A 26,510-nucleotide genomic window follows, 5' to 3' on the forward strand; every position below is an offset into this window, starting at 1 on the left:
CACACACCAGGCAAGAGGAGCAAACAGCATTTCATAGAACCCTTCATAGGCTCGTGTTTCAGAGCCCTATAATATTCAGGTTTTATTTTGCTCTAAACATCTTATTCTGTGCAACAAATTTACATGTAAGAGAAGTTCAAGTGCAACTATTCTTTATATTTAAGAGTAGTTCAGGTGCAGTAACAACTATAAGTACTAAAAAAGGTTAAGAAACGGTGGAGAGAATTGGGCAGGAACAAGGAGGTACCTTCCGGATGACGAATTCCTTGCAATACTCCTCCACTAAACACCAACTAGCATCAGCACGTCTTACTTTGGGAAAGATACTGTTAATATGTTCTGAATTTTCTCCATTACAGTTTCCAATTTGGTACCAGTGGTACAGAGGAATCGTTTTTATTTTGTGCACTGATTTTGTATCCAGCAGTGTTTTTTTATTCACTTCTTATTTTGAATTGCAGATTCACTAGGATTTTCCATTATTCATTGCCTACAAACATAGATGATTCAATGTTTCCAAGTCTCCCAGCTTTTATATTTCTTTTTCTTGTCTTATCCTTTAGCCAGAACCTCCCTTCCCCACTCCCAGTTGGTGTTAAAGTTCAAGAAGCCATTGCAAATGGCTTTCTGTTGCTCTTAACAGCAACATAAATGCTTCTATAGTCTCACCCTTAAATAGGATATTTGCAGTATGTTTATGATTGCTGAGAAGTTTGCTAGGTGTTATCATGTGTGAATGCTAAATTGTATCTTGTTTCCCTGTATATTGAGAAGAGTGAGTAGTTTTGTTATTCTGATTTTAATTGATTTTCTGATGCTCAGCCAATGAGATTTATTGGCCTAAAGTCACTCCTAGTAATTTCTGAGTTTTAAACATCTCTACCCTCTTTAAGTGGTATTCAATTTTTTATTATTGTAAGTTAGTTTCTATTTTTGTATCAGTCATGTTTGTCAGAAGTTTGTTTTCTTTTAAAAATTGCATTAGTTGAAGCTTCTTATTGGTTCCTTGTGCGGTAGTTTATTGTCTTTACTATTCCCTTCTTTCTTCAGATGATTTTGATCTTATTACATCCTAGAGTTGAACATTTATTTATTTTTATTAATAAATCCATGTAAAACTGTGCATCCCCCACCAAGTATTGCGTAACTGACATAACACCAGGGTTTTGAGATGGTTCACTCATTATCTCTCAGGTGTAATTACATTTATTTCCCATTATTATTTTTCTTTTTATGATCTGTGCCATCTAGAAGCACATTTTTAAGTTTCCAAAAGTGTGTTTTTCTATACTTATCTTTTGTGTATTGCATAATAATCAGAGAAACATGTCAATTAAAATATTGCAATATTAGTAGTATTTATTACAGTATTACTTTTTTATAAATGTTTCAGACCTATGAATGATACACACACCACATGCACAAACACACATATGCGTATGACCCTGGATAGTGTCCCCTGTTTGTCTATTTGATGAAGGTTTGTTGATTTTTTTTATTCAAGCTTTCAGTAGTACAATTATCTTTTATTTGCTTAACCTAAAATAATAGCATGTATTAAACTCATCCTTTATGATAGTGAGTACATGCACTTTTTCTTGTAGTTTCTTGAGGTTTTTATATATATTTTGAAGCTTTTATTAAGTAAATATGAATTTATAGTCCTAATACCTTCTTATAGTTCACACCATTTGTCATCACCTACTCTGTCTCCTTAACCCTGTTTTTACATATCTTGAATCTGGGTTAGTCTAACATTAATATTGTTACTTTAATTTTTACAGGACATGTCTTTCCAATCCCTTTATTTTTAAACCTTTTGTAGTTTTGTTTTGCTCATTTCTCTTGTGAAGTTTTAAAAACTATTCATGCATACAGTGTCTATTTCTTCCCAGCAGAGTCTAATTTGATTGTGTTTCTGGTTATGACTGGTGTCTATGTGCTTATTTCCATCACCTTATTTTGTATTTTCTGATTAATGTTCTTCATATTTCCTTGATTTTTGTTTATTCTACAGTATATTTTTCTTCTGCATTCACTTGTATTCTCACTAAAGTACATCCTTTTCATAGTTTTTTTAAAATATGTTATATAGATTATAAATTTTGTCATTCTAAATGACCAAAACGTACACAGATGAAGACTCGGGCTGGTGTGCACATTAGGGTGACAGTTGCTTCCCTCTGCACCCTGGAAATGCTGCTTTGAACTCCTCCATCGTCTATGATTTCTCTCTTTCCTTTCTTTCCTTTCTCTTTTCTTTCTTTCTTTCTCTTTCTTTCTTTTTTCTTTTCTTTCTTTCTTTTCTTTCCCTTTCCTTTCTTTTCTTCCTTCCTTTCCCTTTCTTTTCTTTTGTTTTGCTATTTTTGAGACAGAGTCTCACTGTATTGCCCACGCCGGAGTGCAGTGGCATGATCTCGGCTCACTGCAACCTCCACCTCCCAGGTTCAAGCCATTCTCCTGCCTCAGCCTCCCAAATAACTGGGACTACAGGCACGCGCCACCTTGCCTGGCTAATTTTTGTATTTTTAGTAGAGATAGGGTTTCACCATGTTGGCCAGGCTGGTCTTAAACGTCTGACCTCAGGTGATCCACCTGCCTCGGCCTCCCAAAGTGCTGGGATTACAGGTGTGAACCACTGCGCCCAGCCTATTTCTTTTTTTCTTGATTTTTTTTTCTTTATTTCTCAAACACTAACTCGAACCAGACATCTTCTATGATTTCTGAAGAGAACTCGGCTGTCAGTCTCTCTCCCTTTCTTTCAGTGTGATCTGTTTTTTACTGGGTAGATTTTCATGTTGTCCTTTTATCCTTGATGCTCTGTAGTTTCACTTCATGCCTGTAGGAGTGGGTTTATTCTTATTTATAATCGTAGATACTCAAAGCATACTTTAAATCCGAGGGTATACACCTGTCTTCACTGTGGCACAGCTCTCAGTCATTGGCTCTGCCACCGCTTCTCCATCATCCCTCCCATGAGCTTCTCCTCCATGTCTCTCAGCACTATTTTCTTTACTATTGCAATGCCCTCTTGGGGGAAAGCATCCGTTGAATCTCTTGCTTCACTATTTTACTTGTGGGACCATAGGGGACTATGCTTATCTGACCCGTGGAACGTCACATTCCTGTCTATATTCCTTTTCTAACATTTCCTAATTGAAACATTTTCATAAAATTCCTATTTCATTTGTCATTTTTAAGTGGAAGTTATGCATTCATTCATCTCTTTAAACATTGCCAATGCACTTATTTGAAATATCTGTCAAAAACGTTCAGCTACAGTCTATTAATGGGTTGATTTTTTATTCTTTGTTTATCGTCTTTCTCAAAATTAGTTTTCTTTGTGTATTTTAGAATTTGGAGACAAAACCACATTTTGAGTAGAAAGCGTTGTTTTGTTTTGCTCCCTTCTTCCTTTCTGTTCTGTCATGCGCCCTCTAAGTCCCTGATGGAGACGTAGGCCTCCAAGGCAGGTGTAGAAGCCCAGATGCTCGGAGGTCCAGAGGAGGAGATGGAGCAGGTTCAGGGCAATGAGCACCGGGCTCTGCACCTGCTCCAGGTGGCATCGACAGCAGATGTTGAGCAGGTGAGCAGTGAGGGAGCCCAGCCCCTCCCCACATCCTGTATTTCACTGGTAGGAGGTAAACCTAAGGTGCTAAAGTCTCGTCTATTCAGAACATTAGGAAATCTATAAAAGGGCGTTTTCAGAAGGCTGGTAAGAGTTGATGTTCTAATGCAGGGATCCACAAACTTTTTCTAAGAAGGGTCAGATGGTAAATATGTTCTGCTGCTCAGTCCATAAGGGTTTCCATAGCAACTCCTCCTCCTCTGTCTCTCAAGGCAGCCAGAGCCATACAGAAGCAGATGTGTGGGGCTGTGTCCCAGGAAAACAGCCCTTACAAGGCGGCCGTGGCTGGATGTGGTCTGAGAGCTAGAGTTTGCCAACCCCTCTTCTAATGCAAATGAACAGAAATGCCAACTTGAATTTGAGTACAGATCCAGGAATTCCTTTTGCATATGGAATACATACTGTTCAGAAAAAAACTTCGATAAGTATTTTCCAGTCATCTGGAATGTCTCAAAGAACAGAGACTTTTGTTTGGTTACTTTTGTACAACGTCACGCAGAAATAAATGAGTAAAAGCTACAATGCAAATCTTTCTATATATATTTTATGTAAAATATAAATATAAACATAAAATATATGTGTATGCATATATATATATATGTGTATGCATATATATATATGTGTGTGTGTGTGTATCTTTATACTTCAAAGGACCTATTGAAATTACTTTTGGAAGAATTCCAAGGGAAATTTATAAGGCAATGGGTTCATCAGGATCACATTTCAGGGTGTGAGGACCAACATTTTTAATTAAATGTTTCATTTTGAGGTAATAGTAGATCAACAGGTATTTGTGATCAGTAATACAGATAGATCCCAGGGACTCCCCCTCTTTCCCTCAGTGGTCATATCTATAATATAGCAGCATCACATCCAGGATGTCAATATTGACAAAATCCACTGATCTTAACCAGATTTCCCCAGATTCGCTTGCACTTGTGAAAGCGTGGATGAGTGTGTGTGTGTGTGTGTGTGTGTGTGTGTGTGCATGGATGTGCGTGCATGGGCCCAAGTCTGTGTGCATGTGTGTGTGTGTGTGTGCATGTCTGTATGTATGTGCGAGTGCGTGACTGTGTGTATATGTGTGTTCGTGTGTGTGTTCATGTGTGCGATTGAGTGTGCGTGTGTGCGTGTGTGTGAGTGTGAGTGTGTGTGGTTATTTAGCTATGCAAAGCTCTGTTTTTAAAGTGATACAATGTTGGAATGATGTCCAGGGACCCAGAAGAAGGAGGGTCTGGAGAAAGCCTGGTTATAACAGAATGGTTCCCAGCCAACGTCATATCTCTTTTATCTGCACTGATATCACTAGGGCACAATTATTAAAAAATACAACTCACTTAACCTGGACGAATGACAGCAGGAAAATTGCTACAAATCTGGATTAATGGAAGTCAAATGGTAGTGAGCCAGATGGTAATTAAGCTGAGGTTAAAAGCTTTGAAGCCAGGCTTTCGAGAGCGGACTTTTTCAAACACCTCAGGGACCTAAACAAACTCCCGATGTTTATTCAGGCTGAAATTCTGACTCGCATTTAGACTGCTAAATTAATAAGCTTGGAGACCTCTCCCCTTCCCTGAATAGACACTGCCTTTCATTTATGCCACAGAGGTGCATTAACACTCTGTAATGCCATCTATTATTTGGGATTATTAATTCATCGGTTACTCAATTGAAAAATCTGAGGAGTCAATACAGCAAGTCGTTGGGAAAGTGTGGGACCCTAGTGAAAAATTAGCAGATTGTTGAGGAAATAATGTTAAAGAAACACTGAGTAACAAAAGACATTCTTTATTAAAATATCGAAGAGGATAAATATCTCCTTAAGAAGCTCTGGGGTCCTAAGTAAACTCCCAAGGGGCGGGGGTCCTGACAGCAGGACATGGTGGTCTCACAGTTTCACCTTTGCACGAAGCCACCGGTCCTCGGCTTTCTGGGCACAGGACTCGGTGCAGCACCCTGGGAGGAACTGTTGAGACTACAGGAAAGGGGAATGGTCGAAGGAAGGGGAGGTGAGCTGTCATCAGGCATTGCTGACCTTGAAGGCACAAGTGCAGGAGACCACTGAGCTCACGTCCTCCTCTGCCCTTGCAGCCTGGGGTGGGAGAGGGAAGTACAGGTGACACCTCCCATGCCCATGTGCAAAGAGCACAGCGGGGAAGGGAGGCAGGAAACTTGGTCCCCAGTAAGCTTCCCTCATCTGCCTCCCCCAGGAGCATCAATCAGGCATCTCTTAAGTTTAGAGAAAGCTCATTGTAAATGCATATTAACTCTCACCATGATGAGAAGGCTGATGACAGATTATGCTCACCTTAATGGTGGGGCAGGGCCTTGGTCATCTTTTTAACCCGGTGATTAGTGGGATGTCTGCAGAGAGACACTTAATTAAGGTTTGTTAAATTGCACTGAACAATGTCCCTGATATTTACACACCTGCACTTGGCACTTTCTGAGCTTTTGCATCTACTGTCAGGCAATGAACCAGGCTGGTGGAGCTTCCGTCCTGAGCAAGGGCTGCTGATTGCCCTCCTTCCTCCCAGCACCAGCAGTCAGCCTGCCCAGACACTCTTCTTTCCTGATTTCCAGGGAGGAGCAGCCTCTGTTTAATGTCCTGAGTGCAGGACAGGGACATTGGAAGGCGCCGAGCTCTGAGCCCTGAGTCGCTGTAAGCCTGAGTCTAGGCCATCAAGCTCCCTGGACCCTGACATCCTTTCCCAGGCATCTGCTGCTACTGCTGAGAAGTGAGGAGCCTTCAGCACAGGCAGGGAGCCATGGTGGATGCTCATTAACTCTGCCAGGGCCTGCATGGCCGGGCTCTTCATGTCAGCTCCCTGGGGCTACATTCTCAGAACCAAACTGTGTTCCTCTTACCACGGACCTCTGGAGGAAGCCCAGGCTTTCTGTCCAGCTCTTTGTTTGCCAAATGCCAAGGGGTTAAAGCCTGAGAGCTGAACTACATCAGTAGGTCAACACACCTCACCCTGGGGTCTGGCATGACCTGGGAGGCAACCTGGCAGACCCACGGTATTTGGCCAGGTTTGTCCATGGCCAAAGGGGCAAGACCTTGAGCCAGCTGCAGTCCCTGGTGGGAGGATGGTGGGCTGGGGCAGGAGGTGGTAGAGCCGGTGGGTCCCATGAGGGATCCTGCTGGGCTGGGAGGGCTCAAGCCCCTGGAAGATTTTCGGGGTCCTCCTGAAGTGTTCCATGACAGTCATTTTTTTCTTAAAGGGGCAAGTCCCAAACTTGGCACTACAGGGGTCCCAGCAGATCAGACCTCTCTCCTCCGCAGGTGGCCTGTGTAGCTTTGCCCTGGGCCTGCCTCCCACCCTTTCTCCCTCACATGCCTCTGGGACAGGCCAGGCAGCTGTAGAGGTTCCAGAATGGCAGCCCTGGGCCCTGAAGAGGGGGATCCCCTACAGAACGAGGGAGCCCTTGGGACCCTCCTGGAGAGACTGGGCTCCTGTTCAGGCTGGAAACAGCCACTGAGCCTTCTTTCTCAAGCAGCCTCTCCCTGGAGTCAGGGTGGCGAGGCCCTGTTTAGTGCTGAGCCTGTTAGGGAATGTCTGTCTGGGCTGGCCTAGGGTTTAAGATAAGAAAATTCATCCATCTTCCCAAAAAACCAGGTCACTGAGGACTCCTAGGTGCAAGAATTAGATCCGACAAGAACATTTCCTGGAGTGATTGTCATTGCTTGGATACCTCACCAGCTGTTTTTTTCTCAATTCAGAATGTTATTACACATGCCCTTTCTGCTCCTAATGATCCTGAGCGTAACCGCCTTGAAGTATCTTAACTGTGTAGACACACGTGCATCCTTCAACAAACAAATCTTGGTTTTTAGACAAAGAAATGCAGCTTGACCCTCTGGAACACTGTTTATCCGGTCTGAATTCTGCCCTAAACCCCGTGAGTTAAAGCCACCTCCATCCTCCAAGCCCTGTCCCCTGTCCAGGCTCAGTCTCCGAATTTTTCTTCACTTTCTCTCTTTCCCACCCCACCCGTACTCCTCCAGCAATTCCTGTCAAGTTCAGCCTCTACCCCTCATTGCAGCCCCTGATGTCCCTCACCTGGATGGGTCAGGTGCACCCATCCCAGCCTGCCTGACTCGAGGAGTCCTCCCTCCCCAATAGGAGAGAGGGGTTGTTCTAAAACACAAGTGATGCCCCAGCTCCCTGTCCCCCGCCCCTGAGGGTGCCTCATAGGTCCCAGAATAAAATCCATGGCCTCTCTGGGCTCTGTGCCCTTCTGCCTCAGTCTCTCTCTGACACAGCTTCTTCCCGCACCTGCCAGGCCTCTGCTCAGGCTGGAGGCTGCCTGCATCCTCACTCGGCTTGTCCTGGGCTCTCTTCTTTTCCACAATGCAGGGGTCACCGCTGGACAGATGCTGCAGGGATGTGCATCTTATGTCCTTTCTCCATTGGGACGAAGCTCCCCTGGTAAGGGTCTCAGCTGCTCTGTCCCTGCTCCAGCCCCTATGCCCAGAGCCTAGGATGCACTGTGCAGTACGGCACTCAAGTGGTGCCAGCCCTGCCTCGGCAGGTGTTGGTGGAAGCCACCTCAGGGCCCTGCACAGCTCCCTGTGCCTCTGCCTATGGGCCTCTCCCCAGTCCTCCTACGGAGCCCGTGTGCAACAGCTGTTGCCTCAATTGCAGGGTCTGAGGGTCCTGCCTTGCAACCCTCACCCACAAGCAAGTATGACGCACCTGATTCCTGGAGCTCACACGAGGGGCATGGAACGAGGCTGGTCGCCTCCATGGGCAATGGCTCCTCCTCCCTCAGCAGAGCTGGGGTCTGCCCTATCTCCTTTGACTGACAGGTGAGGCCTCAGCACCAGCTCAGCCAAGACTCACCATCCTCACTTCCCAGATCCAGTCTCTCACAGGCCTAAGGAGAATGAAGAACCGAACTGTCTCATTCAGCTTCGGTGCCTCTCCATGCAGATCACCTCTGTGCAGATGGTGGGGGCGAGAGCCATGTCACCCTCATGCTGGCTGGGACCCCAGCCCGGCCCCCACGGTCCTTCTCTTGCACCCACTGCCAGCCTCTGTCTCTCCGCATTGCAGGTGGTGCTGGTGTGGCCTCCTTTCTCTTACTTGCACCTGCGCCTCCCACCAAGGGACCTCCCTTTGCCTCTGGAGAGTCTATACAGCGGTTATCTGCAGCTGCTCCTGTGTCTCTGTGCTGTCCGTGTGGGTCTGTTGGAGGATCTGTTGGGATTTTCTGGCAGAGATCATATTTTTCCTTTGCCCTTAGGCACTGCCGAGGTATAGCAAGGCGTGGCACTGTTACCACTGGGCAGAGATGGAGGGAATGCAGCAGAGGTAGACAGGACACCTGGGCAGGGCGAGCTCAAGCCTGACATGCTGTCAGGATGCCTGGGTGGGAACACTGTGCTCCCAGACTCAGGTCAGCATCAGAGGCCAGTCAGGAGCTGGACGGGAGAGCCAGTCGGGGGCAACACCAGCATTTCAGGCTTTCAGCACCATCGGGGCTCCAGCGGCAGAGCGGGTCCCCCATGGGGATCAGCTGCAGTGGATGGGCTCAGCCAAGGCCTGTTTGATCCATTCACCCAGCCCTTCAGAACCTGCTAGGTGAAGGACCCATCCCATCACGTCCGAGCTCCCCAGAGCCCTGTGTTCTGCTCTGAGTCCGTTTGCCGGACAGTGAAGGATGGGGTGGTTCAGCCAAGGTCACTGTGGACAAATCCGCCAGGCAGGTGGCAAGTTGGGAGAGGTTATTTGCAAAATCTAGAATAAATACACAATCCATAGCTAGAGAAAGAAAAAGAAAACTTATAAAAATAGGAGCTTAAATGGAGAAAGGGGGGAAGTGATGTAAAAAGGCTTTGTAAGGGAGAGAAAGCCGACACCAGATGCGTGTTCATTATGGGAGAAATGGGAGTGATGTCTCCAGGGAATTCTCCAGGGTCCCATTCACCTGGCAGGCGCCATAGAGCTAGGTGATGTGGGTGGTGCTGAGGACAGAGGTGGGAGGACACTTGGACAGCTGGCAGGAATGGACTCTGTGGTCCTGGGAGCTGTGGCATCCCTTCCCCACCCCTGTAGTCCCGGGGCACCTGGACCACCTCTCCCTGCAGAGTGGACAGGCACTTCCTCAGATATGTTGCAGGGGAAAGGTCTTACAGGACGTAATGGAGCACACAGATCTCAAAGACAGTGTTGCAAGCATGAGCTTTAGATAAGCTGATTATTACAAATATAAAATACACATATGGAAAACAAAAACACATATTTTAGCAAGAGCCCTTAAATAGACTAAAGATGTGTGTTAAAACAGTAACATGATTTCCTGACACTGGCTGGCGAGGATGGAGGACAATGCACAACAAGTAAGTGAATAAAGACAGACTGTGTGGAACAAGATGCTTGTGTGCCCACACCTGTGTGTAATCTGTATAGTACCCTCCCTTTAAGTACATTTTAATAAAGATCAGTTCCCTTGAGGTGGTGCTGACAAAATTTGACTGACCAATTTTTAAAAACAACAGAGAAACCATGACATGTGAAACATTTCAGGAACTCATCTTTGGCGTAAAGGGAAGCTTTAATCACTAGAGCTGGTTCCATTCATCAAGTGCAATGCACCAGATGTCACTGAGAAATTCCCACCACCTCCTCCATAACTGTTGTACCAAAGCTGCAAAGCAGGTTTCATTTCCAAGTTTAAGATGGGACTGCTGTGGTTCAAAGAGGGAAAAGGACTCTCCTGGGATTATCAGTGTACCTGTCAGGGCTCCTGACTCCTCAAGTCTCCTGGGATTATCAGTGTACCTGTTAGGGCTCCTGATTTCAATTTACTAAAATCTTGAAAAAAAAACTGACAATCTGGGAATGTATTATCTTCAATAAGTAAAATATGCAGGCAGGATAAACAGCTTCAGGACTGGTTTGATCCAGCAGCTCAACTTTCATAAAGTTTCATCTGCTTTCTTTCTCTCTCCCAGAAACTCCCAGGGCTATCTAATAATTCTTCACCCAAACCCAGTTATACAGATTTGGGCCAACCAGGGCTCTGTGATACCTGGATGAACACGGCCAATTTCACCAACACAGCTTGTTGGGCTCCCAGTGGGAAGGGAGACTGTAGGATCCCCCACGTGTCCGCTATAGGCCTTGGTTCGAGCCCAGGTTCGGGTGACTCACCTTTTACAACTCTGAGTTTTGCACGTGGGTGTTGCTCCTTCCTCACTGGTCTCTGGACTCTGTTCAGGCTGGATTTATCTCTCTTATTCCTTCCTCCCTCTCCCCTCTGCAGTGCCCAGGCACACAGGCATCCCTCATGCATCAGACCTGCACAAGCAGAGCCTGGTGACTAAATAAATAACAAAATGAATCGTCGAGGAGTTTTGATGAGGCAATTAGGAAATGTTGAAAGTGGAGAGAGGGGATCGATGAGCAGATAGACTTTAATAGCACATCTAAGACTATAGAAGAGAAAATAATTGGAAACACCACTTTGAACCTGGCCATTGTGGCATCCTGTTATGTCTCAGAGAGGGTAAGAAAGACACCAGGGGCCCTGTGCATTCAGGTCCTCTGCAAGTCACTAGCTGACAAAGTCAATGGTTTGGAACCCGGCATGACAGCCTGTCCTTCAAAGACTCAGGCCTGGCTCACGCCCCGTGCAGCGTGTTTGACAGGGAACCAAAGTGAATTTTAAAGCAAACAGGCCTGAGTCGCAAACAATCTCCCCTTGTTTTTGGCACAATTGATGTCCACTAATTTCAGGCTTGTTTGGAGGTGTCAGCTCACGCAGAGGTCAACTGCTTTTTGAAAGGTTGGGGAGGATGGTGCCTGAGTGCTTCTTCATTCTTCCCTTCTTGACACAACAGTTAATGCTGGCATAATTAAAGTCCACTGCCACAGTCAAGGGGAATAAACACCAAACACCTCCAGAGAGAAATTATCCAGTCCAGAGCCATTCTCATCACCCTGGTCCGAGGTAGCGCTCAAAAGAGACTAACAACAGGCCAGGCGCGGTGGCTCTCACCTGTAATTCCAGCACTTTGGGAGACTGAGGTGGGCAGATCACCTGAGGTCAGGAGTTCGAGACCATCCTGGCCAACATGGTGAAACCCCGTCTCTACAAAAATACAAAAATTTGCTAGGCGTGATGGTGGGTGACTGTAATCCCAGCTACTCAGGAGGCTGGGGCAGGAGAATTGCTTGAATCCAGGAGGCAGAGGTTGCAGTGAGCCGAGATCGCGCCACTGCACTCTGGCCTGGGTGACACAGCGACAGCGAGACTCCATCTCAAAAAAAAAAAAAAAAAAAAGAAAAAAGAGACTAACAACAACATTTTTCTCTTTCTAGAAACAGAGGCTTACTGTTGTCCAGGCTGGAGTGCAGTGGCTGTTCCCAGGTGCGATCACAGCACACTACAACCTCGAAGTCCTGGACTCCAGAGACCCTCCTGTCCCAGGCTCCTGAGTAGCTGGGACTACAGGTGTGTGCCGCTGCCCTCGGCTTCATAGCAGCCTTTTTAGGTGGAGTGTTGTTTTTGTTTTTGTTTTAGAAATATGGAAGACACTGAAATCTTTAAAGAGAAGAAAATGCCCTTCAGGTGCTGGGGATTGAGTTATTTACGTCAAGGCACATGACTATACCCGGCCACGGGAGGAGGATGGTGAGTCATGCTTGCAAATATTTGTTCACCCGGCACGTGTCACGAGTGTGTGCTCCGTGCCCATCACCTTTCCAGGCGCTGAGGATGTGGTCGTGAACAAACCCATAACAATCCCTGCCCTTAAGGAGCTTGGATTCTGGTGGAAACAGACACAACATATGTCCAACAAGCATTTGATAAAGTGACACACCAAACAGCTGATAGTCATAAGGTTCTCAGGAGAACACAGCAGGCTGAGCTGGAGTCTTTGATGGGGTGGGGGGATTGAAAAGGTGCATTTGGCCTAAAACTGAAGAGGATGGGAAGGGAGCTCGAACCTTGAAGGAAGGGGTGCCGAATGGGGCCGGGGACACTGAGAAGGCTACTCAGCTGGCTAGGGGGATTGGGGAGGACGGAGGAGGAGGAGGACTGAGAGGACCAAGGTGAGGGAGCTCCAGCAAGCAGGGCTGAGCAGGGTCAAGGGGAGGGCTGGCGCTTCTGCTCGGCCCTGGGAGTGGTGAGAAACGGAGGCCTGGGAGGGTGCTAAGCAGAGGAGGGTGTGGCTGGTTTCTGAAGGGGCCACAGCAAGATGAAACCCACTGCAGCCATACAATCAGGAGCCCCGAGGGGGCTTGAGCCAGGGCAGGGCAGTGGGGCGGGTGGAAGGGTCAGACCCTGCATGCATTTCACAGGCAGGTCTGCAGGCACTGATGAGAGTGTGGTGTGGCCAGAAGAGGAGGTGAGATGGCTGGAAGGTTCTGATCCCTGGAGAGGAAGAACACAGGTGTTATTCTGGATGTAGTGCTGCACGTGTTGTGGTTCTGTGGGGTCAGGGGCTGGTTTGGACACTCCTACTTAAGCCTCCTGGTGAACATCTAGGTGGAAGTGGCAGTGGGAAGGTGGGACGTCCTCAGGGAAGATGTTTGGGTATGAAATTTCTGGGTCCAGGGAACCAGCAGAATGTTCTAGAAGAGGGACAGAACTGGTACAGAATGGTGTGGGGCCACATGGGCCTTCAAGCCAGCCCTGTGCTCTGTGAGTGCGCTGGGAGAATCCGACTGTCGCCAGGCTTCTGCCCAAATGGACTGGGCCCAGTGGTTGGGGTCTGTGTCTCTCTGGCCCCAGCTGTAGGTCTCCTGGGCTGGACTGGTCACATTTGCCTCTGTGGACCCTGTACCTGCCCTCCACAGAACCACAGGGGACTCAGCTACCCGGGCCTGGGGCGAGTGGCTCACACCAGGGCTGGCACTGGTGACATCTCAGCAGCCACCTGGCACGAGGTCCCTTCAGCAGAGAAGGGTTCTGGGTGGCCACTCTCCTGCTGCTGTGTGTACACTTTACACATGCTTGCTCCACACGCTCACACACACACACAGGGAACACACATGCACCTCACACTGCTCACATATGCTAACACATATTCACACACAATCACACCCACACATGCTCTCACATGCACACAAACACAGGTTAGAGCCCACACACTCACGCTCACACACACACCTGTGCACACACACACACACCTGCTGAAGAGTTTGCGGCCGGGCTGACTCTATTCTTCCTGACAACTGGCAGTGACCAGCCCTCACTCTCTGTCCGCTCCTGACCCACGTGTCTGTCCAGATGCTATTCTTCTCCATGTGCCCTGGTCTGCGTCCCATGGCCCCTTCAAGGTGAAGCCAGCACTGCAGTAGCCTGCTGTCCACTAGATAAAGACACCAGATTGTCCCATCAGTTTTGTCTGGCCAACCCCACCCCAGGCTCCATCCAGGGAAATGCCCGAGGCCCTGGCACACACCCTGAGATGCAGGTGGGACTCCAGGGACAGGGACCACTCTAGGACAGGCTGCAGCTCAATCCTTACACCTGCAGGCTGATGCCAAACCCCAGGATTAAAAATTAGCCTTCAGTGGTGATTTCAGCAGATTGAGTGTGCCACATTTAGGACTCCCTTTATCCCTAAACCTCCTCATTCTCCAGTCAGGAGCCACTGCCCCACAAGCTGCCCCCTGGAACTCATGGCAGGGGACCCAGTGATGGATGGGAGCATTAGGGAAAGGCCAGGTAGCAGCATTTCATTTGAGACTCTTCCTGCAATTCTGCGGTTTTTAAATTTTATTTATTTTTCTTACCTTGTTGCACTTGTGACAGCTTCTAGGATAATGTGGTGAGGAAAAACCACCTCGCCTCCTTCCCAGTCTCGGGGGGAAGTGAGAAGTTCCCATGTTTCTCACTGTGTTCACTGTAGGATTTTTACAGGTGCAATTTGTCAAGTCAATTCCCCTGTATTCCTAACCTGACAAAAACTTTCATCATAAATGCGGCTGTTGCATCTTATCGGGTGCTTTTTCTGCATCAGTGGGTGTCATTGCAGGATGTCTCTTCAGTTTACTAATGTGGTGGCCCCATTGATTTATTTTTGAACATTGGACCAGCCTTGCACACCTGGAAGAAATTTTGCTTAGCCTCATTGCGTAATTCTATATGTCATTGGATTCAATTTGCTAATGTTTTGTTGAAGATTTTCACATCTAAGTTCATGAGAGATATCAGCCCTCAGTTCTTTCTTTTTATGCACCAACATTGTCTGACTTTGCTATCAAATCATGCTAATTTTTATTTAAAATAAATGAGCGTAGGCCGGGCACAGTGGCTCATGCCTGTAATCCCAACACTTTGGGAGGCCGAGGCGGGTGGATCACGAGGTCAGGAGTTCAAGACCAGCCTGGCCAACATAGTGAAACCCCGTCTCTAATAAAAATACAAAAAAAAAATTAGCCAGGTATGGTGGTGGGCACCTGTAACCCCAGCTATTCCAGAGGCTGAGGCAGGAAAATCACTTGAACCTGGGAGGCATAGGTTGCAGTGAGCTGAGATCGTGCCATTGCACTCCAGCCCGGGCGACAGTGAGAGACTCTGTCTCAGGAAAAAAAAAAATCAAAATAGATGAGTGTAAATCACAGTTGAGTGTGTCTGAGTTTCAACAAGAAAGGGAAGGCCAGCTTTAATAATGCTTTAATGGGCAAGAAGCCATGGGCAGATGCATACATCTTCCAACCAGTGACATCGGGACCTGCAGAAATGATGTCATCACCATCACTGTCATCACTGTCATCATTGTCAACACTGATGATCATCCTAGCTCTGGGGCAGAGTATGAGCCAGAATTCTGCACATGTGTATACCTGTTTTCCCATCTGTACTGGTGTCTTGAATGTCTGGTGAATCCTTGCTATGCCAGGATTTAAATGGGAATCTGTCCAAGGTGTTAATACCTGTCTTTTGCTGCAACAAGTTTGCCAGTTACAGGTGAGGAGTTAGTCACCTGTAAACCTCTAAGAAGCCTGGAATAAACCCTTCTGCATAACTAATTCTCAGCTCTAGCCAGACAGCCCTGCTTTAATTTCAGTGAATGCAGAGTCAATGCACCACAGTCATTTCCAAGTCATAAACTCCTCAGAAAGGCCAGGCGGAGATCGGTTAATATGCCAGGCAAGGGGTGAAATATTCCCCCTCGATCGAAGGCCCCAGGAGCGAGCCAGCCTCATGGAGCTGACATGCTTCGTGGGTGGTGGAATCCTGTTGTACAGCTGTACCCGAGGGAGTGAGCAAAGTCTTCTGTCCGCCAAGAAAGAGCTTCACTTTCAGAGTCATCCTGTTACTGGGAAACAGCAGCCTTTCTTAGAGGGAAAAGCAAAGTCCTGCAATTTGGTTTTTCTCTGATGTTGGGTCTCACTGGCCGAGGAAGGAGGCCAAGGCCCAGGCCGATAGATGGTGTCTCAGTGGGCGGCCTGGCCAGTGGGGTTAGATCGCTGACAGTCATTCACATTTCAGAAAAGCAACTGGAGGCAGCATGGCACATATGTGCGTGGACTCAGCAAGTTTCCCCTCCCGTGTGCGTGCCCGGCTGTGTGGGCTGTGGGCGGCCCAGTCAGGACACGGGAAGTAGCTGTGTCTCCAAACTATTGTCTGCAGGAAGACAGGACCAATGCCTCAGGCCACTCCTCTCGGGCCTGGTTTTATTCATAAAATGAGAAGGCTGGGCAAATCCTGTTTCCCAAAGCACGGCTGCTGAACGCTAGGGTCACCGGCCTCCTCTCGCTCCTCTCACTGCCTGCCGCGGGACTGCCCCTTGCTAACGTGTTTCTGTAAACGACCTTACCTCGATGCACGTTTCAAATTGCAGGTGTCTTAAGCACCCGCGGCCCTGGCATAATGTTTGGCGTCCTATTTAGATTTACGCAACACAGATTAAAGTGATAGGGACACAAAACTTCAAGACCAAATAACCCAGGGAAGAAGAAGGTTCTGAGCATCAGCCACTCCTCTCATGGTCCCCTGGGCCTGCACACAGGGCGCTAGGCCCCGGAGGTGCTATATCCTGCGGTCCCCGGGTCCGGCACATGGGGCGCTAGGCCCTCCAGATGCTATTTCCTGCGGTCTCTGGGGCCGGCACACGGGGCACTAAGCCCCGGGGGTGCTATTTCCTGCGTTCCCCAGGGCCAGCACATGGGGCGCTAGGCCCCGGAGGTGCTGTTTCCTGCGGTGCCTGGGGCCGGCACACGGGGCGCTAGGCCCCGGAGGTGCTATTTCCTGCGGTCCCCGGGGCCGGCACATGGGGCGCTAGGCCCTCCAGATGCTATTTCCTGCCCCCACAGCTACCGACAGGGGCTCCTGCCTACTTTGCTCATGGGACTGTGGAAGAGGAGTTGAGAAGGGGACCAGGGGCCCCTCCATGTGCTGGGAGCAGGAGGAGTCCGCCAACTCTGTGCCTTGTGGAGCAGGAGGCCAGTGACCATCCGTGGAAATATGGGCCGATGTCCCCTGGATCATTCAGGCTCTGTGCTCTGGCCACAGAAACCACAAGTGGAGGTGGCAGGTCTGAACATTCGGCCCCCGGCATCCACAGATGAAGGTAACTCCTTCCTTCTGGGCTGGTGGAGATGCTCAGGGTCCCTACAGACAGAGGGTTCCCAAGTATGTGCTGAAGGGAGGAAGCCTATGAAAAGCTTTTTGAAAATGCCTGCAGGCCTGTAGGGTGTTCGCATCTGAGAGGCCCTTTGGAAGCTAATGACCTTGTGCAGGAAGGGGCAGGGGCAGGGGCAGGGGCATGGGCAGGGCCTGGGGCTGAGGCAGGGGCTGGGGCAGGGGCTAGGGCTGGGGAAAGGCCAGGGGCTGGGGCAGGGGCTGGGGCAGGGGCTGGGGCAGGGGCAGGGGTTGGGGCCGGGCCAGGGGCCGGGGCCGGGACAGGGGCAGGGGCCTGAGCAGGGGCCGGGGCAGGGGTAGGGGTAGGGGCAGGGGCCAGGGCCAGAGCAGGGGCCGGGGCAGGGGCTGGGGCAGGGGCTGGGGCAGAGGCAGGGGCTGGGGCTGAGGCAGGGGCTGGGGCTGGGGCTGGGGCTGGAGGCCTTCACCTTATCCCTGCCCAGACATCCTCAGGGAGAAAGCTCACTTCCTCTTATCTTCAAGGCCATGTGAGGTCCGTACTCCACTCTGAAACATGAGCTTATGATAAAATGACTTCTGACCTTATTTACCTGTTCCTGGATGCTGGCCTCAGGGGGTTGTGCAGCCTGCCTGGGCCCTGGCACTGCAGCCACGTGTCCCTAAGAGCCTGCCCAGTCCCCAGGGTTCTTCAGTGTCCGTCTGACATCACCAGCATTACCTCTGGGCACTGCCTGACCCAAGCGCCCTCCCAGAACTTTGGAATTGGAGTCTCCAGGGGCAGGGCCTGGGTGTTGTATTTTTCTGAGCTCCTGGGCAGGGCTCTGGTCAGTAAATGGAAAAGCAGCTGCCTGATGGGGCCAGGGGCTCTCCCTGGAGTCTCTTTGGCTGCCTCGCCTGGTCTGATCCCATAATTAACAATGCCCTGTGTGCCAACCCCTCCAGCAGGTCGCCAGCCCCTCTGGGCACCCACAGGGAATGCATCCTCAGGAAGATGGGAAAGAGGAGGCCCCTGGTGATGACTCCAAATAACAAAAACACACACAAGGTGACAAGGCCGAGTAATTATCACACTGCCTCACAGGCGCTTTGATCTCCTAATCAGTTCTTCTGAGAGTCCCACATGGCTCTCTCTGCTTGTCATAATGTAATTTAATTTTTATGTACAGATTTTCCTGAAGGGCATAAATACATTTTCACTTTATGCCCCAGTAATTCAGTTTTAAACCAAGCATAAAAACTCAATAAACAGCAAAGAGCTAACTGCATATGCCAGGCCCGTGACCTTTCACTGTTATTGTTGAATAAGGAAGAAAGCAGGTAGAAATCACATATGAAGTCCACCGAAGATTTTCCATTGTCTGTTAGAAAATCAGCCGGAATTGACAATAATTTGATAGTTCATGCTTGAGAGAGCTCCCGATTGGGAATGTGGGGCCCGGAGATTGGCTGGCAGCGGCAATCATCGGAGATCGGGCTCTCCCTGACCTTGAAACCGTCCTCCTCGCTGAGACTCCGTAATAAATGCAGAGAGGCTCTGTGCCCCGAGTCCTCACCTCCGATAAGCAGGGGTGAAAATGAAAATTCACAGAGACGCCGTGTACGTAGGTTTTTCAATTAGTTTCTCAAATATTGCCTGAGCGGAGGGACCCTGGCGCTGGAGTTGTGCACAGCCCGTGAGATGCCCCAGAAGAACAACGGACAATTACTGCAGGGATCTGAGCAAAACCAGCTTCGTTCGTGGGCCCATGGTACGATCCCTTGTGGGTGATTCGAGCTGGAATTCCCTTGATCCCTGGCACAGACGACGGGTACCTTTGGTTTGAATCAGACTCAGAAGTCTCAGGTCCTTTCCCCACACAGAGCCCCCGACTGGAGCCTTTGCTGAGCTTCTGTGTGTCCTGTGGGAGTTGCACAGCTTTGCAGCTGCGGCCCAGGGTGGGCACACACTGAACATTGGGAAGGGCTTCTTCTACGGAGCCAAAGATGCTCGTTCCCCACCATTTCCTGGGGCTCACAGAAGCGCATCTGCCTAGGTGTGCAGTGGCCGTGTCTTATGGCCTAGGTGTGCAGTGGGGTGTGTCATACAGCCCAGGTGTGCGATGGGCCATGTCCTATGGCCTAGGTGTGTGGTGGGCCCTATCTTATGGCCTAGGTGTGTGGTGGGCTGTGTCATACAGCCTAGGTGTGCAGTGGGGTGTGTCATAAAGCCTAGGTGTGCAGTGGGCTGTGTCTTATGGCCTAGGTGTGTGGTGGGCTGCGCTCCGGGCTGCTGGCTTCTTAGGCTCCCAGCCTGGTTACCTGAGACAGGAAGAAGCCACAAGGGGCTCCCACCCAGTCAGTCCAGCTCCTGAGACACTCAACCAGGCTGCCTTTCCCTTTCCATCTTTCGGGGTCTTTCCAAGTTTGCTTTCTTAAAATGCCCAGGGGTTTTCATGGTGCTCAGCAGGAAAGGAAAGTGAAAATCAGTCTATCTTTCATCATTGACAATTTTAAACAAGAGATGAAATGAGAAACTCAGCCAAGCCCGCTTTCAGCGGCCTGCAGTGCACATGGAATTGCTGTGTGTCTCTTTGCTCCCTGGAGGCCTGGGCCACAGCTGTGGAATTCCTTAGTCCTGGAGAGCGTCTGCCTGCGGGGGCCGTGCTCAGGAGCTGCATCTGCTTTCCCAGGGGAAGGAGCCTGTCCTGAGAACCTAGCCCCACGGGTTGCGACACACCGTCCTGCGTTGCTCAGAGAATCTAGGTCTGACAGGGAGCGTGTCCTGATCTGTCCCATGAGCAGATTCCTGGAGAAATCACTGGAGAGAAGGTGTGGGTTTTTTCCAGGAATCACACTGGCTTCAGTGCCAGGCAGCTCCCTGGTGCACACAGAGTGAGAGGAACTGTCTGGGCTCTCTAGAGCTGCTGGAGAAACATTCCAGGAAGGAGGGCGAGGAGGCACAACAGCCACTTTGTGTGTTTGTCACTTTGATGCGTGTGCAGGGGTGTCATATTGGTTGTCCTTTGTCTTTCCTGGTGACTGATGAACCCCTGTCCATATGTCTATGGACATTTGGGTTCCCTCCTTCAGAAAGCACCTGTTCACGTCCTTGGCCCATTTGTCTATCAGGTTACATGGCATTTACCAATGTGTAAGATGTTGATTTAAAAAATATAGATCCTGGTTAGGAGGCCTTTGTTGGATATTTGTATCACAAACATCTTCTCTCTGTGGGTATCCTTTTATTTGTAGGTGATGCACAGGAGTTATTTGTCTTTACATAGTTCAATATCTTTTCATATGTGGCTCAAGCCCTGTAAGGAATTGTCACCTAGTTCAATTCATGGACATGTTTTTTCTTCTGCATTTCTTCTGGAAGTGATTTTTGTTCATGATGTGAGAGAGCTTACTTTCAATATGAATAGTCAATTGCCTCTGCATCCGGATTCCCTGTTGCAATGCATTGTCACCCTGGGCGTGGGTCTGATCCTACAGACGTGGACCTGCTCCAAGCTTTCCACCTGGGTTCTGTGGTCTACTGACCTATTAGGGCATCAACATGTCCTTCCTTCCTTACCTCAGCATGCCCTTCCTTCCATACCACACTTTCCTTGTAGGCCTGGATATCAGAGAAGGTGGTGAGAATAGTGTGGACTCAGAATATCTGAGACAAGTCTCAGTTAATTTAGAAAGTTTATTTTGCCAAGGTGGAGGATGCCTGCCTGTGACACAGACTCAGGAGGTCCTGACACCATGTGCCCAAGGTGGTCCGGGCACAGCTTGGTTTTATACATTTTAAGGAGACATGAGACATCAATCAGTATATGCAAGAAGTACATTGGTCCCACCCAGAAAGGTGGGGACAACTCCATGCAGAGAGGGGGCTTCCAGGTCACAGGTAGGTGACAGACAGATGGCTGCATTCTTTTGAGTTTCTACTAAGCCTCTCCCAAGGAGGCAATCAGAATATGCATCTATCTCAGTGAGCAGAGAAGCATGCTTGGAATAGAATGGGAGGCAGGATTGTCTTGAGCAGTTCCCAGCTTGACTTTTCCCTTAGCGTAGTAATTTTGAGGCCTCAAGATTTTCCTTTTACAATAGCCAATCTGCTTTACTTAGTTCTGGGTTAATCTTCGCAGCCTTACTGATGACTCTCATTCATACTCCAAGAATTAAAATTCTGGAATGTTCTCAGTCAAATGGACTCGGCTGTCAGAATATCTAATATAAACATTAAGACTTATGTTGTGCACAGGGCCTGGGCTAGGGTTGGAACCACAGCCAGCCTTGAAGTTTCATGATGGGGCCCTTGCAGACCTCTGGGTCCCACTGCTGCAGGGGTTTCCTGGGATGGAGGCATCTCACATAGGCGCCTGTGGTTCTCTGCTGTGGGGAAAAGCATGGCCCTGGCTGAGGGAGGGCTGAGAAACCCGCCCCGGGTCTCTCTAGCTTCCGCCCAAGCCTGTCGTTTTCCTGCAGTTCCTGTTACTGGACTCCTGTCCAGTTCCTGACTCCTGTTACTGGAGTCAACCTTTACCATGATTTATGTTGAGCTGGGTTAGTCCTTCCAGCAAATCACCAGACCAGGAGGTGGTCACAGAGCCTTCAAACACCTGCCTCTTCTATGTTGCTTTGGCTGCTCTTGGCTTTTACATATCCACATAAGTTTTAGAAAGAGTTTGCTCAGTTTCCACACAGACATGTTGCCTGAATTCTGACAGGGATGAGTTGACTATGAGTCATGGACTAATGAAGGGAAGAAGTTGCATTTTCCCAACATTTGATCTTCCAATCCATGAACATTTCATACTTCTCCATTTACTTAAATCTTTCTTAATTTCTTTCACAGTATTTTGTACTTTTTAGTGTAAACGTCTTACATATTTTTGTTAGATACTCCTTGTAGGAAATTATGAAATATATGACAAGTTTGGATTTCAACTTGGAAACTGTGAGGTTTCATCACTTTCCAAAGCTCTTTTGGGAAAAGAAAAACAAGATACTTAAAGGCTACTAATCTAAAACACTCTCCTAAGGACACACATGCAAGAATATTTATTCTTGTTTACAAAAAAAATTCCTATTTACAAAAATGATGGTGATTTAAAAACTGAGAAAGAAAACCTAACAGAATGGATAAATAAAAGACTGTATACTGATATAATGGGATGCTGTGTATCACTATTTCATAGGGTTTGGCTCTGTGCCCCCACCCAAATCTCATATAGAATTGTAATCCGCAGGGTTGGAGGAGGGGCTGGGTGGAAGTTGACTGGATCATAGGGGCCGACTTCCCCCTTGCTGTTCTTATGATAGTGAGTGAGTTCTCACAAGGTCTGGTTGTTGGAAACTGTGTAGCACTTCCCCCTTGTCTCTTTCTCTCTCTCTCTCTCTGTCTCTCCTGTCGCCATGTGAAGATGTGCTTGCTTCCGCTTTGCCTTCTGCCATGATTGTAAGTTTCCTGAGGCTCCCCAGCCATGCTCCCTATACAGCCTGTGGAACTGTGAGTTCATTAAACCTCTTTTCTTTATAAATTACCTAGCCTCAGGTCCTTCTTAATAGCAGTGCAAGAATAGACTCATACACTATTAAAATAAATGGTTAAATAAACACCTATAATGTTGAATGAAAAAACAAAATTCCGAGGAGGTTATGACTGATTTTGAAATGTAAAGCACTATAATCTACTATAAATTGTTATAGACATGTAGCACAGTATAAAACTCAAGAGTTGGTGAATGCAAGCCAACTTTGCCATAATTACTCACTCTTTAAAAAGAGCTTTCCTAGAAAGATTTGGATGCAAATATGACTAAATGTTGGCATGTTGAATGTAGTGGTGGACATGGAAGTTCTTGTTATTTTTTTCTTGGTACTCTTTTACATGTTTGAAATATGTCATAATTTTTTTTTTTGAAAAACCTGACCAATGCTGCAAACAGAACCATTAATTCAGTTTCTAGAGGTTTCCACTCTTGCTTTCTCTCGTCGTCTTCTCTTTTATCATCTCAGGCCAAGTGTCAAGGCTGTCATCTTTATCCTGATCTACTTTGAAATTGCTTTTCTGGAAGTTCTAAGCTCTACATCCTGAATGGATACACGGAGGCCATGAAGCAAGCAGGCAGAATCGCCTATTTGTGGGGGCAAATGGAAGGAAAGTGGACTGAGTTCAGAGAGGACTTTCTCAAGAGGGTTTATTAGATAATATTCACCAATGGCAACTGCGGTCAGGCTCAGCTTGGCACAGGGACAGGGGATGAAGTGGTAACACCCAGGCTTTGTCTTCCAGACACTCTCAGTCAAGATAAGTGTCACCTGCCAGCTTCCACTCCAAAAACCAGCCTCCATCTGGCTGCCCATGGTATTTTCAGTGCCTTCTTCCTTTCAGTGACCATGGCTCAACATCCAGCAGCAGGTGCAGTGATGAAAATTCTTTGCTTCCCCCATTGTTAGCCATGCTCCTGAACCTTCTCCTAGGCCTATGTGGGCGTTTCCTTACGAAATCCAGGTTTAGCAAGAGCCTTGCTGAATGAATGTATCCCCCACCTTCAATATCCAATCACCCTCTGTATCTGCTCAGGTTCCTCATCATCCAGGGTAAGGCTCCAGTGCCATCCATGCTGTCCACACTCCAGTTCCATCCATCCCGTCCACACTCCATTTCCATCCATTCAGTCCACACTCCAGTGCAATCCAATCATCCACATTCCAGTTCCATCCATTCCATCCACACTCCAGTGCAATCCAACCCGTCCACTTTCCAGTTCCATCCATCCCGTCCACACTCCAGTGCCATCCATCCCGTCCACACTCCAGTTCCATCCATCCCGTCCACACTCCAGTTCCATCCATTCCGTCCACACTCCAGTGCAATCCATCCCGTCCACATTCCAGTTCCATCCATCCCGTCCACACGCCAGTGCCATCCATTCTGTCCACACTCCAGTTCCATCCATCCCATCTACACTCCAGTTCCATCCATTCCGTCCACACTCCAGTTCCATCCATCCCATCTACACTCCAGTTCCATCCATTCCGTCCACGCTCCAGTGCAATCCATCCCGTCCACACTCCAGTTCCATCCATTCCATCCACACTCCAGTTCCATCCATTCCATCCCGTCCACACTCCAGTTCCATCCATTCCATCCCGTCCACACTCCAGTTCCATCCATTCCATCCCGTCCACACTCCAGTTCCATCCATTCCGTCCACACTCCAGTGCCATCCATCCCGTCCACACCCCAGTGCCATCCATCATGTCCACACCCCAGTTCCACCCATTCCGTCCACACTCCAGTTCCATCAATTCCATCCCGTCCACACTCCAGTTCCATCCATTCCATCCCGTCCACACTCCAGTTCCATCCATCCCGTCCACACTCCAGTTCTATCCATTCTGTCCACACCCCAGTGCCATCCATCCCGTCCATACAATGGTACCAGGCATCTCGTCCACCCTTCAGTGCCATCCATGCCATCCCTGTGCCTCCCCTGGCCACAGATGAGGGCTTTTCCCAGCACTTTTTCCCTCCATGGTCACAAGCTGCTGCTTTTTTCCTGAAAGAAAAACAATCCTAAATTTTGGGTTAGTCATCTCCTTTTTTTTTTTTTTACACAAAACTGTTTGACACCTATAACTCCTATCCCTAAATAATATATTGTTTACATTTGGCTTGTTTTGAACTTCATATAAATGGAATCATACTGAGTGTATTTTTCTATGACTTGTTTTTCCCCCAAATAACACTAACATGTTTTTGAGAATCATCAATGTTTGATATTTGTAGCTAAAATATATTAAATTTTACTTCAATATTATATTTTATGGAGGTGCTACACATGACTCTGTAGAGACCAAGGGAAAACTTATACTTTCTCCTCTGAAAGGTCCCTGAAAATCAGCTGGCAAAATGCAGAGTAGTAGGAGAAAACACCTGCAACATTTATTGTAATGTCCATAGCACAGAGGAATTGCAGGAGAATGATTACTCAGAAGGTGACGCACCTTCCTCCATAGATGAAAAAGAGAGGGAAGATAGACGATTTTTAGGGAGATTCAATGGGCTTGGAGAGCATACAATGGTCTTGAACAAAGTCTGTTGGGCCCCAGATCAGGTGTGTTGACAAAAGTCAGTCTTTCTGTAACATGAGTCAAGGTCATGAACACTCAGGCTGTTGTGTTTCCCTTTGGCAGGTCCTGTTTGTAGGTAGATAAGAGAACTTCAGGGAACAGCCTCATCCTGTGCTTCAGGAGAGATAGAAGATCCTGGGAGTCGGGAGGAAAGTCAGAGAGACCTTGAGGCTGCTTCATGTCAGAGCAAGCGCCGTGTTTCCAGGAAACAACTTATTCTTTCTGCTGTTGCTGGGCATAGACATTGATTTCAGTTTTTTTGGTCCCATGAAACACACTGCTGTGTACATTCTTGTACATGTCTCTAGTTGCACATACCAGATGTTCTAGAGTATAGATTAACAGGTGGAAAGGCTGGATTATAGGACACGAATGTGTCCAGTTGCACCAGCTAATGCCCGAATGACGTTTTTGTACTGAACTTTCTTTTCTTTTTTCTTTCTGGTATGTGGAATGTTTGCACTTTCTTGGTACAAATCTACTGTCAATCATATGTTTTGCAATTATTCTCTCTCTCTTTGCAACATACTTTTTTCACTTTCCCCATGGTTGCAGAACAGTGTTTCTCAATTTTAATGTAGTTAAAATCATCAGTGTATTGTGTCCTATTTGTACCTCTTGTGTCTTGTTTAAGAAATCTCTCCCCACCCCACAGGCAGTAAAATATTTTCCTGTATGGACTTATAAAATTTGTGACTTTATCTTTCACATTTTAGCCTTTAATCCAAGTTGAATTAATTTTTGTATATGGTGGGAATTGGGATCAAATTTCATTTTTTACAATGAGAATAACCAGCACCATTTATTCAAACATCTAAGTGACAATTCTACTTCCTTCTTTTATTAAGCTATGGTACACACTTCTGTTTCCAGTCTCAATCTGTCCTATTTTATTTTATTTTATTTTATTATTTTATTTTATTTTATTTTATTTTATTTTATTTTTGAGACAGAGTCTCCCTCTGTCACCCAGGCTGGAGTGCAGTGGTGCGATCTTGGCTCACTGCAACCTCCGCCTCCCAGGTTCAAGCGATTCTCCTGCCTCAGCCTTCCGAGTAGCTGGGATTACAGGCATACAATGCACCACCACTCCCAGCTAATTTTTGTATTTTTAGTAGAGACAGGGTTTCTCCATGTTGGCCAGGCTGGTCTCGAACTCCTGACCTCAGGTGATCCAGCTGCCTCGGCCTCCCAAAGTGCTGGG

This window comes from Gorilla gorilla, chromosome 12 (assembly GCF_029281585.2).
Source record: "Gorilla gorilla gorilla isolate KB3781 chromosome 12, NHGRI_mGorGor1-v2.1_pri, whole genome shotgun sequence".
NCBI lineage: Eukaryota > Metazoa > Chordata > Mammalia > Primates > Hominidae > Gorilla > Gorilla gorilla.